The 14,251-nt window shown below is 37.2% G+C and overlaps 1 protein-coding gene and 1 long non-coding RNA gene across 9 annotated transcripts in view; both read left to right on the top strand.

The window, feature by feature from the left end:
* Window positions 1-14,251, top strand: part of GPHN (gephyrin) — a 306,539-nt gene that overhangs the window by 28,908 nt on the left and 263,380 nt on the right. The window contains exon 1 of one of the 8 annotated variants that reach the window (XM_075502989.1): window positions 11,818-12,043. The exons of the other annotated variants lie outside the window; for them this stretch is intronic. The gene's annotated coding sequence lies outside the window, so the exon portion shown is untranslated. Of the gene's footprint in view, window positions 1-11,817; window positions 12,044-14,251 lie in introns of those variants that run through there. 8 annotated transcript variants of the gene reach the window in all.
* LOC142410436 (uncharacterized) lies at window positions 1,814-9,136 on the top strand. The gene is made up of 3 exons (XR_012775919.1): window positions 1,814-1,927; window positions 5,162-5,256; window positions 7,994-9,136. It is a non-coding gene; the product is annotated as an uncharacterized LOC142410436 (long non-coding RNA).

Here is a 14,251-nt window from a genome sequence, read left to right as displayed (position 1 = left end):
CTGTAACGTGCTTGTGGTGCTTTTTGTGAGACTTATTTAGGGTCTGTGTTCTACAGATAATGAAGGGCATTGGTTTAAAAAAACACAACCCCTTGTTCTTTTCATTTTCTGCTTAGAATTTTACAGTTAGTCTGAGAAGTGATACCAAAAGACAGTTTTTCGATGTGTGACACAGTGCGTGTGTGACACAGTGCATGTGTGAAATGTAAAACTTTTTCTTACAATGCTAAGCATGCCTTTGGTATGTTTTAAATTTTTGAAGTGGTAATTTTTGGAAAAAAACTTTATAAATATGCAGGCATTTTGCAATGCCTTTGTATGTAGTATGAAATATTATCAAAGCAGTCTAAAGGTGACAAGACACAAAGGTGTTATACTGTCCGTAAGAAAGAACGATGACAGTTGTACATTTCTGTTGCTTTATTCCTTCAGCTTTCTTAGAGTTGTCGAAGGTAGAACTGCAGGATGTTTTCAGTAGCTATTCAGGGCAAGGAGCATGTCTGTTGCTGCAGGAATACAATAATAGTGCTGAAGTTTTGCTAAAACCTCTTAATTGTTGTCCCTCTGACCAGCTGACACAATACTCACCAGTGATTTGACTGTAAGCAAATTCTTCTAAAAACCATTAGTAATAGCAGTTGATTGCTATAAATTATGGAAAAGCCTGTCTAAATGTGCTGAGTACCTCTTCTCTGTTGCTAATGAACTTATTTTTTTGCCACAACATGCATGTTTAGAAGTAATTTTAAGGTCAATGGTTACGGAAAGGTCTCAGTGGAATTTGTTCATGCTGTAATACAAATTCTTGTGCTTCTTACAGATCTCGGACTTGGATGTCTAACAAAGTACCATATAATGACTCTTAACAAGAGAAAAGTAACAAAAATGCTTCTTGGCTTTTAAAGAAATCTCTTAGCTGTCTCCTGAGCTCAAGTCTTGTTAACATATTTACCTAGGATGACTGAGTTCCTTAACAATGGGTGCATTTTTTAGGTAACTTATACACCAGTATACATTTGTAGAGGGGAAAATCTTGCCTACCTTAAAAAATGAGTTGTCATTGTCTCTAGATTTTGTAGAACAATGAGATGTCCTATGGAATCACAGAAATTGTTTGAATGGAACCTTTGGAGGTCTTGTGTTCAATCTGAACAGCCAAACCACATTTTTATTGCCATTGCCCCATCAAATTTGTAATTCCATTTTTGGATAGTTGTAAGTTACTATTAGGTAACATCTTAGCTTCCTCTTTGCCAGACTGAAAAAGCTCAGCTCCCTCAATCTGTCTTCTTTGTGCATGTGCCCTGGGCGCCTGACCATCTTGGTGCTCTCTACTGGACCCTCTCTAATTTTTCAACATTGCTCTTAAGCTAGGGGATCTAAAACTGAACACACTGTTCCATGTGTGGGGTCATGAGTACTGAGTAGAAAGGAACAGTAATTTGCCTGGATCTGCTGGGCACCCTTCTCATTTTGCCCAGTTCTCAAATTTCTCAGGGTCTCTGGGTTGAATCTCTGACATTCATCAGTTCAGCTACTCCCTCTAATTTAATGCCCTCCACAAATTTCCTGGAGTGTAGGCTGTCTCATCATTCAGGTTGCTGAATTAAAAAAAACAAAAAAAAACAAAAAAAAAACCAAAACCCCCCCCCCCCAAAAAACCTGGGCCCCAGTATTGACCCCTTTGGTATTCTGGTCTTTACAAGCTGCTAAGTGAATGTTGAGTCATTTATTGTTACTTTTTGATCTAGGCAGTCTGACTAATATTCAGTCTACCTAACTGTTCATTCTTCCAGCCTGTGCTTCTCAGCTTCCAGACAATGCTGTGGAAGATGGTGCCGAAGACCCTACTAAGATCTGGCTACATTAAATCCATAGCTTTCCCCTTAGCTACATAAGCAGTCATGTCATTAAAGTAGGCAATCAGGTTGGTCAAGTGTAACTTGTCATTGGTAAAACCACGTCGGCTGTTTTTGGTTACCTTCTTGTCCATTATGTGTTTGGAAATGGACTCTAGAAGGACATGCTCCACGGTCTTTTCTGGTACTTTCTAGTTCAGGTTGTCTGGCCTGTTATTCCATGGGTCTCTTTCTCTTTGCCTTTCTTAGGGATTAGCCTTTTTATAATCTTTAGGAGCCCTCTAACACCCTCAACTGTTAGAATTTTTGATAGCCGATAGCAATCTCATAATCACATTGGCCAACCTTTTCAGCTCCCTTAGGTGAACGCCATCTAGCCCCAAGGGTTTGAATACAGCTTCATCAAGCATTCCTAAAGTATTGATTTCCCCACTCTTTCCCAAACCCTGTTGGTACCTGCAGTCATCTGGGAGCAAGCTTTGCCTGTGTGGAACAGGACAAAAAAGGCATCAAGTATTTAGTCTTTTCTGTATCATCTGTCACTGGATTGCTTTTACCCATCCACCAGAAGACTCTTGTTTTCCTGAACTTCCTTTTGCACTAACAATACCTGTAGAATCTTTTGTTGTCGTCGTTTATGTTCAGCAAAACAAAAGTCTTCCTGACTCCCTTCCTGATCCTTGTCACTGAGTGATGCTTTTGTTCTCCTCCTCTGTTGTGTGTTCTTGGTTCTACTCGTATGTTCCACTCTTGCCATCTTCTTGGAGAGAGAGAGAGAGCATCCAATCCCTAACTATATGGACAAGCAGATTTCAAATGCACATGAAGAGCAGAGGAGAGAATGTTTTTAGCATATGCTTTGTTAATAGAACTGTCATTGGCATAGAGTTTTTATTTCACTTGCCTATAATTAAACAAGATATGACAAAGTAAAAGGGCTTCAGAAAAGTATCTCCAATAATCCATACTACTCATATCAATGCGCAGGGCTTGGAAAGCATATTTTAAGCAGCTTTTTACATTTGTATTTCTAGTAAGTCATGGGCATCATTTTACCTCTGCTAACTAGGAGAAATCTGAACTTAATGTTTGAGCTGAATAGTACCAGTAATCATTAGACTTTAAAACATGGTATTTGAGAAAAATCCATTAAGGAGGAGGTTTCAGCTTTAAGTGGCAATGTATTAATGCCTGTTAATAAAATCTAAATATTCTGTGTTTGACTGTTGGATCCTATTTTAGGATCAGTGGCTTCAGTAGTCAATCTTTCTGAGAAAGGAAATGTGTGATCTTAAAAGCATGAACTCTGCCCTTAGACGTGACTGTTATCTATCCTTTAAAAAAACTGGAATACTTACTATTGAATTGTCTTTCTACAGCATAACAGTAGGCAGCTAGATCTTTGTTTTCCAAAGTGGACTTTGTGTTCCTGTTACGAATATTGCCTACTACCTGTCCTTGTCTGAAGCACCCATAGAACAAGCATACTTTGGATGTGAGAGCACTAGAAACTTTCATTGGATCAAACTGAAGCTCTTCTATTTGTTTTGTGCTGTCTGCCAGCAATGGACAAGGGAGTCTTGGAGGAATTGATATTTTTCATACAGATAAAAGGGAGATCTGCCCAGACAGAAATTGGACTGTGTCCCTGGGAGCCATGGTATTTATATGGTCAGAATATATAATACATGGAAGAAAATTAAGAATGCGAAAAACGCACTGCCTTTCAAAAACAATACTAACAACGCAAACTCCTTTGATATTCCTTCCAGCAAAGGGGTTGTTTAAACATAATTTTTCAGTCATCAGTAGTGGTAGTAGTAGTTTTTGCTTAACGTAGAATTTACGTTGAATTTTGCCTTCCTTAGTATACTTTACTGCTTGAATCACACTGGTGATACCTGTATAACTTTTTATGTGAGAAACATAGAATATCTACTTGTTTAGTTGAAAAGTTCTTTTGTGTATGTTTGAAAACAGCCATATATGTAGCCCTCAAGGGACAGGCTTTGAGAGAGTTTTAGTTTCCATTTTGCTAAGTGAAAGAAAAAATTCTTTGTAGGGAGTTAGTTTGCTGTAATTAAGTTCTTAAATCAGCTGTAAAAAGAGCTTGTTATACTGGCTAGCTATTTAATGGTACTTGTGGAAAATACTCTTTAAAAACTGGAATGTCGGGTGGTCAGGCAACTCGATTTCCTACTGATAAAGTCTTAATTTAACAGTATGTAATAGGATGATCTGCAATTACAGATGCACTTGCCTTCATGATATAAATAATTTTGAATAAGAATTTTTTTCCCCTGTCAAATAACTCTATTTTATTTTTGACATGTTTCTACCATCTTTATTTTTTCTATGTTCTGCCTCTGTCTCTTGTACTGTTCTTGATGTACTTAAAACGCTGCAATTCCCAGACTTGCCTTCTGCAGCAGATAGACTCCCTTAGGTCTATTTCTCCATTTCTAATGTTAAAAAAAAATGTAACCAGTCCAGATATTTTGCTTTTTCATTCATTGAAATGGTTGGCAAGGACAGAGACCGACTTCTGATCTGTGGAGCATTACCTTGGAAATTTTTTTAAGGCAGGAGCAGAGACAGGAGTGGCAGTTGGATGCCAGACTCTCAAGGGAGCTGTTGACCATCCAGAGCAGCCTTTGCTACATTCTCTGGCTTGTTTGGATTGACTTTTTTCTAAAGTAACTACAGTTTTTACAGATGCTGCTTTCTCTTATGTAATATTCAAAGTGGATCTTTTTATTCTGGAGATCTTTACTTGTAAAGCTTTCTATTCCAGGATCATTTTCCAATGCCTGATGTTACATCTTGACTAACATGGGCAAAGCTCTAATTACAGATAGTAAATTAGGCTTCACAACCTGCAAACTGTTCCAGGGACATGACTAATTTTTTAATGGCAATGCTACTAGAAATCACACAACAGGGATGTGAACCAGGCTCAGTGAATGTTAGTATAGAGATTAGTATTTCTGCTCTGAATTTCCAAGCATACATGACATATCTTATACAGAATATCCCCTGGGTCATTGAGTCATATTTTAATAATAAACCCTGCTTCTCACATCCCACAGTGGATAAAAGTCAGCTTTAGAACTCCATATTCTTCCTTTTTTTTTTTTTTAATTACAAGGATATGGACTATTGACTGTATCCTGTATTACTTATTTCATTAAAATTTATTCTTGCTTGCAATTTGATAAGGAGTTGTCTCAGAAGATAAATCGGCATTGTCTGGAAAGATTGAACATGAAACTATGACATAAGAAATTTGTTTCCTTTTGTAGCAATTGCTGTTCTCCCTCCCCATTATTGGATGTTTGTTCCCATACCAAGGCCACCCCCCTGTCTGTGCCAGTACAGCAGTTTCTGGAGCTGCAGTGTAAGTTTAATTTATTTACTGCTTCCAATTTTTTTTTTTTTAATTTATTTTCTTTTTTTTTTATGGCTTAGTGACTGTGTTTGGCTTATTGATTGTTTATAAAATTGCTGCAGAAATGGTTCTGCAGGGACAGTTAGAGTGGGAGCAAGAGGCAGGAATTTGAAACTCTGAGCTGACATTTCTGCTGAAGTTAAGCTACGTAGTGCACTCATGACTTTGTTCTTTGGCTTTGAAGACCTTTACTTGAAACTAACAAACAAAAAACTCTCCCCAGAAACCCTAACGCTCCATACTACGTACTTCATCTGATCAAATTTTAAAAGACTTTTTTTCCGCACATATCGTGAGAGAAAATGACTTAAGTTCTGTGGTACATATGTGATATGAAGTTTCACATCAATCTGGTGTGTGCCTGACCATCCTGAATCCCTTAATCTGTGAGCGGACTCTTGCTTGTTAATGCAGACATGAAAAGCACGTCAAGAAGAGTGTCTCTGTGTTTGGAATGCTGGTGTCCCTTCCATCCTGCTGGTGGATACCTTTGCAAAGCTGTTAGAAGCTGCATTATCTGATAGGAAGAGAGAACCTCCTTGTAGGAAGTTCTTCCTGTTCTAAAAAGTCTGTAGTGTCTTCTGTTTCTTACTTTTCTCTCTATGTATTTGAGGAATATGCCTGAGATTATTGTGTCCTAGCAATGCCTGGCTGTCGCAAATGGCCCCTGGAAATACACTGGCGGTCCCAGGATGCATCAAGATTGCTCCTTGAGTGGTGCTAAGAACTGATGCTTCATTACATGACTTGGTACAAGGGCTGTAGTGGCTGTCGCCTGTCTTAGTGTATAATGGATTTTTTTCCCCACTGGTCTCTTCCCTTTTGGTGTGGAAAAAGTGTGATCATGACACCCATAGGCTTCTGCCAGTTAATCAGGGCTGCGTACAATGGGTAGAAGTACAGTAGTAGAAAACAGGCTTAAAACAAACTGCTTATTCAGAAACTAAAATAGCTCTTGAAGGTTTCTTATCTTCCCTTTGGGAATTCTTAACACTTTTACACCTTAATTTCAAGAAATAATTCTCAAGAAAGGAGTAAATAAAAGTAAATAGAAAAGTAAATAGCAAATGTTAAATAAAATGGCTAAATAATTAGCCATAGGTCAATAGGACCAAACTTGAAAGTTGGACTGAGGTTATTAAAGAATCTCAATTACACATTGAGAAGTTTATTTTCAAAATGTAGGCTTGTAAAACCTAGTCTAAATACACGGTGCTTTGTCTCCCTTTTAGGTCTGAAATATAGACAAGTCAAGTCTCTTGAGATAATTCTTTTAATTTGAAAACCTCCGCTGTAGAATAATGTCCACTAATTCATTAACGATGGTGAATCCCGAGAATATTTTAGTGTGTAAGAATCTTGCAGTGTGTGCCAAATTTTGTTTGTCTATATTAAGAGCACTTGCAATCCTCTCCCTTTTTTCTTCAGAAAATGTCCTGAAGTGGCAGATCTGCTGCCCGCCAAAGGTAAACCATCTCTGAACTGTAAATAGGAAAAAATATACATAAGCTGTTCTTTTCTGTTGGATACGAGTGTAGGTAGTTGCTGAACGTGCTTGTCTGTAAGCTCTGGGTATTTAGTGATTATTTCAAGCATATATGTTCCACATAAATAAGTAAGCTGGATCTGAGGGCTTTTTATCAGAAACAAGCTATAATAAATAAATTACAAATAAATTGGTTTCTGCCACATGGTTGCTGCCAGAAACTTGTCTTCAACAGGTTTTGCGCAGAACACTTTAAATACTTATTTGTATCTTGACGTTTGAGAACATCTGCCAAAGAAAAAGATAGCTACCCACGTGTGTTTCTCTCCACACCATCCCATGGAAGCTTTTTGATATTAAGTTTCCTTTCTACTCTTCTAAATCCACTTTTGAGATATGCCTTTTTAGTCTGACATTCTAGAAACTGTTTTACCTGTTTGCTCAGATAATTGTGCATGTCTCCTTCCCTTCTTTCCTCATGTGGCATAGCCTAATGTTGTGACTAGAAATTATGTGTTTGTACTCTTCATGACTTCTCTGCTTTGTCCGTGTCCCCAAAACCAGGGGATTTTTTTAATCTCTTGCCTTGCTCAAAGGGTCTTCTGAGGAAAAAGAATTTCGTTACATTATGTTATTTCTCTCCAGAATATGTCTAGGTTTCATCATTGCTTTGTTTTCCTAAACCTCTGATCCCTAGAACTGAAAGGTTCTTTCAGTTTGGTAGCACTTGTTTTATAAGAATGAGGAATATAAGAAACCTTTGTTCCTGAGTACTACCAAAAATACCCAGCTGCTATTTGGGCACCAGTTTCTCTCCATTCTGTGGCCATAATAGGGGTTCATCAATTGACAGTTTTTTGGAGTGGATAGTCTCAAGAGGAAGTTAATATAATTTCCTTCCCCTTAAACAGTTCAGAATTGGGATTGAGGGAGATGACAGGTCAGCCTTATTTCCTAGTTTATTTCTGTCATAATTTTTTCTTTCCTTGCTAAGCCTCTTAATCATCCATCTCTACCTCTCTGTAATCTGTAGAATTTTTTTAAGCAAGCAATGCATATGTTGGCATCAGCTAAAATAAGCATTTTACATTGTTGAGGTATTCAGTCATGGTATGTATTCCCCTCACTGACATACGTAACATGGAACAGGTCTTGGATAAGGAGGATATAGGATAATATTTTCTTTCATTTTCTTTGCAGTTTTGAAAGACGTTAAGTGGGAGAGAACCTACAAGACTGCCACAAAAAATTTGAATGTGGTTTTGGTTTGCTTTCGTATCATCTTACCATAGCATGACAGCAAATACCAATCAAACTTGCTTTACGTACTACATTGGCATATCCTTAGGTAGCTGGACAATGCAATATGAGAATTTGCAAGGTAGATGTGATCTGCTATATTTCTGCAGAAGCTGTATGGTTGCCACTGACAGGATATTACTTGACTGATAACAGGAGGTGTTCCTTGCTGGCAACTTATGAATTGAGTCATTCATGATTATTAACACAGGGACTACAGTAAATATATACGGTTTACCATATTTGAAAAATGGATTACTTGTGAAGCGTAAAGTTACCTATTTTTATGTGTGTATTTCTACATGGTTTTGAGAAGTGACTGAAAAAGCTTTAGTTGCAGTTTGAAATAACCAAAATCCATTAGTTGATTGTAGATCATTACACTTGCTCCAAATTCTCTCTTGTAAAGTATTATTGAGAGGGTTCTGTGTGTGTATAGGTTTATGTGTACACATATATTTGTTTTGTTTGTTTGTGTTAAGTAAGCTGTAGGTATGTCAGATGTCAGAATTTTGGCATGGAGAGAAATCTTGAAAATTGGCGCTGGTGCTAACTTGTGTACTGTGAAATTTGGGATACCACTTGATCGTGAGACTGAAAATTCATTCATCCAAAATGAAAATTTTGGATGAAAAGCTGGACATGAGCTGGCAATATGTGCTTGCAGCCGAGAAAGCCAACTGTATCCTGGGCTGCATCAAAAGAAGCATGGCCAGCAGGTCAAGGGAGGTGACTCTGCCTCTCTACTCTGCTCTGGTGAGACCCCACCTGGAGAACTGCATCCAGCTCTGGAGCCCTCAGCACAAGAAGGACATGGAGCTGTTTGATCACATCCAGAGGAGGGCCACAAAAATGATCTGAGGGATGGAGCACCTCTCCTGTGAGGAGAGGCTGAGGGAGTTGGGGTTGTTCAGCCTGGAGAAGGCTCTGGGGAGACCTTACTGTGGCCTTTCAATACCTAAAGGGGGCTTACAAGAAAGATGGGGACAGACTTTTTAGTAGGGCCTGTTGCAATAGGACAAGGCGTAATGGTTTTAAGCTAAAAGAGGGTAGATTTAAACTCCATATAAAGAAGACATTTTTTTATGATGAGGGTGGTGAAACACTGGAACAGGTTGCCCAGAGAGGTGGTAGATGCCTTATCCCTGGAAACATTCAAGGTCAGGTTGGAAGGGGCTCCAAGCAACCTGATCGAGTTGAAAATGTCCCTGCTCATTGCAGGGGGGTTGGACTAGATGACCTTTAAAGGTCCTGTCCAACACAAACTATTCTATGATTCTATGATTCTATGATAATGGCTTTTTCCTGTAATGTATGCAGGCTTTACGTATGAAGAAAAGAGCGCCCAAGAAATCATGATCGTATATGTATCCTGTTAGGGATTAAGGAGGATGCTGTTTCGGACCCCCTTTCTGCTTGTCTAAAATGAAGTAATAAAGGTAGTTGCTGACCTGAGAACCTTACATGATCTCTGTAAACAATGAGATGAGGATATGATTGTATTTTGGGACAGTTCAGCATTGCAGTGGCCTACTATAATTGTTAATCTCTTAGGGCCTACTTCTTATGTGGGCAAACTAATACAAGATTTTCAGGTAGAGAGAAGGAAATGACTCACTGGTTGTCCACGGTTCTTTGCCTTCTTTGCCTGTTGTGTGTTCTAATTTAGCTGCTTGGTTTTGGGATTATCGTAGTATATCTCAAACTTCTGAATGTACAGGAAATGACTTTTTTAAAAAATTATGTTCAGATACAGTTAATTAGAATTTGCCACTTTTCTTCCTTAGGCTTCTGATTTTCCATCTGTTGATTTATGCAAGTGTTTACCAAAAATGGAACTCCGTACAAATCCTGCTGAACAGCTAAAAAGAGATCATAAGTGCAACTGTTGATGACACTCATTATTAAAGCTACAGTGATGCATCATTACATTGTATTATGCATGGCTTGTAATAATGTAGTTGGTTCTTTTTTTTTTGAGAATCAGCGTTTCAGGTATATGAAATAATTGAAATTTTTTTGCAAGGAGTATTTCCTATCAAAACATTTAAGCTATTTGGAAAAATAAGCATTAGGGTTGTAAAGCAAAGGTTCTTTAATTTTTATATGAATTCATACTTCTGGTCAAGCAAAAGGTGGCTTTTATGTTGTCAGGTTTTTTTATGTGTTTTCTTAGAAATATGATGCATTTGCATAAGCATCCCAAAATAGAAGACTTCTGGTAGGATAGCAAAGTCATAAACAGCTTTCTGCACGCTGTTGTTGGCGGTTTTTTTTTTTTTAAATATGTTCATATTTCATTGTGAAATGAAATAATCTTCAAGAACTTTGTTTATAACAATACAGGCCAACTCTTTTGAGTCATGCATTCGTGTTTAATTGTAGTGTATAGTAAATACACGTGACGTTTAATGTTAGAAAAGTTAGAAAATATAGAGAATAAAAAGATATAGGTTGTAGAAAAGCTTGCATACTTCTAGAATAAACTCCCCTGCTGGGTGCTTCGTAACACTGTATGTAAAAGGCTTAGTGAAACAAAATCATAAAATGTTTATTAGAAAATTCAATGTATTAACATCAAAACAGTCAAGTATTAGAATTCAGAATTAAAAGAGTTAATTTTGTTAGTGATGCAAAACTACTGTCAGTTGGACACAATTTGATATTAAATAGGAGCATAGAATTGTCATATTTTATCAAATCATACATCTTTCTACTTTACTGTCCTGATCCTGATAATGACTAATTACAAGTGTCGGAGAAGTCAGCAGAAGCGTTCCAGAACAGGAAGGTCATTTACTTCCTCAGTTCTTCACCAACTCGATCTGTTTATAGGACATCGGCATATATTTTGAAATGCCCAATATCAAACATCTTCCAAAATGACTTGTGTTAATTTTGAGACCTGTGTATTAACTGGCTGTTGCAAGAAAAACAAACTACTTTTGAATTGCTTTTCTTTTTGATTAGTGGTGCCTTGCTGTGATAGATTCCACACTTGCATCATACTGCATATTGATATATTTCCTTTCTGTGTTTATGAATTTTCTGTCTTCCTGAATATATCCTATGTCTTGTTTTGCAATAGTTGGGAAGCACCTGAGATGCCAGTTACTCTGTTCTCTGTTTATTCATATCCAGGTTTATTAGTTTTATTTTCAGTAACTATGATATCTTCATAATGATTTGGACATGTTTTCGCATAGATAACCTATGCATAGTTTTTAAGAAGCATCTAAAAGGGACATGTTTATGCTGGCGTTGCAATAAAATAGTTGCACCTGTCATTGGTAATTGCTTTGAATTTTACTTAAGTTAGGAAATCAGCTTTTTTATTTTGCATAACTATGTACATTGCATTATTTGTAAGGAGTGCATACTTTTGACCTGATAAAAAACCCTTTTAAATTTGTGGAATTAAAATTTTTGAATTGAGAAGACAGTAAGTCATGCAGAAAAAGTTTAAATACCTTCTGAGATGGTACCAGGAAAAAAGATCTTTCCTCCCAGTAGTCTTTTCTTCTGGTTGTCAAATTTGAAACACGTTTATTATTCAAACAACTTGCTTACATTTATACTTGATTTGTATTGTGTTACTGTACATATGAAAATTTAGTGTCTTGCATCAAACTAATGTCGGATTACAAATACTGTAAATTTGTCAATAATTACTACATCCTGTGGTATCATCTTTACTAATACAAAACCCATAAGTGAATTTTTGATAGCCCATAATTTGAATTGGAGCTGGCTTTTGATTTTGTTCCTATGAATGCATTAATCTAAAATACTTGATTTTCTTCAAGCATATCTAAAAATTGCTAAAGGCATGTAAGGACATGTTTACGTTGTGCAATGAAGTGTGGTGCAGAAGGTGGCAGACGAGTGGCGTCCAAGCTAGCACTGGACCTGGGGAGAGTGCAGTTACATTAGAGTGGCTCTGTGCCTGAGGTAAGAAGCCCTTTTCAGAAGAGATAACGGATTGTGTTTGAAGATACTCTATCAACGTCCTGCTGCATCCAAGAAATAGGCCACATTAATAGGGGTTCTTTGTGTATGACACCTTCCCTCTCTCCTGACTTTATACATTACTTTTTGGACCTTGAAATGTCATGTAACTTTGTCATTTTCATTTTAAGTAAAGATTTTTTTTCCTTGCTCTACATTAATGTTTATTTTCATTAAAGAAAAAATCAAATGTGCAATTTATATTGCTTTTTAACTTATCCTAGTTAACATCGAAACAAAGATAGGAGCTGAATGCTTACAGAGCTATTTCGGAATTGGTTGTCAGCCTGAAATTCTGGAATGTCTTTCATCCTTAACTAAACTACTTAGACTGAAAATCAGATACTGTGATAGGAGGATTCCATAGTGGATTTTTGGGTTTAATTCATGCCCTTTCATATTTGGTGAGTTTTATGAATTTATATGAATACCACAGGAAGTGGTTAGTAGTGAATGGCTTACAGAACAGTCAGGGTAGCTGTGAAAATATCTAAGAGAAAAGCTAGGATGGCTGTATGGAGGCACTTCATGGCAGCACTCTTGTAATTACACAGAGGTACACACAAGGCCTATTTCCTGTTTGTGAGTGTGTTTCTACAGAACGTTTGCAATTTTTATTAGCGGTAAATGTCATGGGATGTCTGCAAGCACTGGAAAAATGTAGGCGCGTCATTGTATGTGGAAAGTCTGCGCGGTACGTTGTATATATAGTTATTTACAAGCTTGCAGTGGTTAATTGGTATTACTTGCCAGCTGTCATTTAAAAATATATATTATATTCATGGTGTCAGCAAGAATTTTTGAACAGTTTTGGTTTAAGTAAAGGAGGTTTTTGATCGCTGTACTCTCTACTGTAAACCTGTGCATCTGTCCATGAGACTGTCTTAGTATTTTTAATAAAACTCTGCCTGTATTTTAAGACCATTTAAAAAATATTTTATTAGTATTGCTGGTGTGCAGGCTGTGTGTATATTTAGAAAGAGTCTTCTTTAATTAGTCTTCTTGTCTGATTCACTCAGTGATACAATATGCCAGTGAGTTTTTCTCATCACAACTGTTTCCATGGAGATGAATAGTGACAATACTCAGTGAATGAAATGTGAAATTCATGGTGAGTTTAGAGGGAGAACACTGACTCTCACATCCTGTTGATTGGCATGATTAATGGGAAACTGAAATCATGAATCTTAATGACATTGTAGTAAAACTTTTGAATGATTGCTTGAGTTCTCTGATTCTCTCATGACATTTGCCTGTTTTCATCCTTGCTGGTGTGACTAAAACCCGTCCCACAGTACTCTGTGTAAATTTGTTGGACCTGCAAGTGACTGGGTTATTGCACATGAAGGTCATAGTGTAATTGGTAATGTAATTAATTGAATGAGAGAGGAGGTGGGGGGGCTAGGGAAGAAAACTAATAGGGGAATCTCAAGTTTTCTTTTGATGCTTAGTAGGGGGATATGGTCACCCTGGTTTTAACACTTGTAAAAACAAGGACAACCAGCCTGTTTTCTTCATGTTTATTTCAGTTACCCAGACTATGCACATTTTCAGGCTTTAGCTGGATGCCTAGCAATTTGCAATTTTGAAAACCTGAAGTTAGTCCATATTGCTCAGAATACTAGAATTCTTGGTTTCTAAATATCATACTTCTATTTTCACTTACTATTGAAGATCCTTCAAGCCATATCAGAAGTTATTTTTGCAAGCTGGACTGTACAGCTGGGCCATTTCACCAATCTGTAGATAAATATTCATAACTATTTTTAGGGGGAATAATTTTTAAAAGGTTATATTTATATCCATTTTTTTTGTGGAGGAAGAGTTTAGCAGAGGTGGAATTTAAAACAGATAAGGAGAATTTATATTTCCACCGCTCCAGGACTGGCGATCCCAGGAGACCAGTTGTCAGTTTCCACAGCTGATTGCCAACAGCAGATACATAGAATCTGGGAACACATTTCTTAAGTAGGCTTGGCATTTGTACAGTTTAGAAGGACGAACTATTCTCTCAGACTGTCTGCTATATGGATAACGCATTGCACTCATCAGCACTCATGCTGGTTTCACCTTGCTTGCTTAGGTTTAGGATGCTTTTGTAGATCTCGTGATTCAGTTCCTGGTATTTTTTGCCACAGGATGTTGCATCTG

This window comes from Mycteria americana, chromosome 5 (assembly GCF_035582795.1).
Source record: "Mycteria americana isolate JAX WOST 10 ecotype Jacksonville Zoo and Gardens chromosome 5, USCA_MyAme_1.0, whole genome shotgun sequence".
NCBI lineage: Eukaryota > Metazoa > Chordata > Aves > Ciconiiformes > Ciconiidae > Mycteria > Mycteria americana.
The sequence above is the reverse complement of the archived record's forward strand: the minus strand, read 5'-3'. Positions and strand labels throughout refer to the sequence as shown.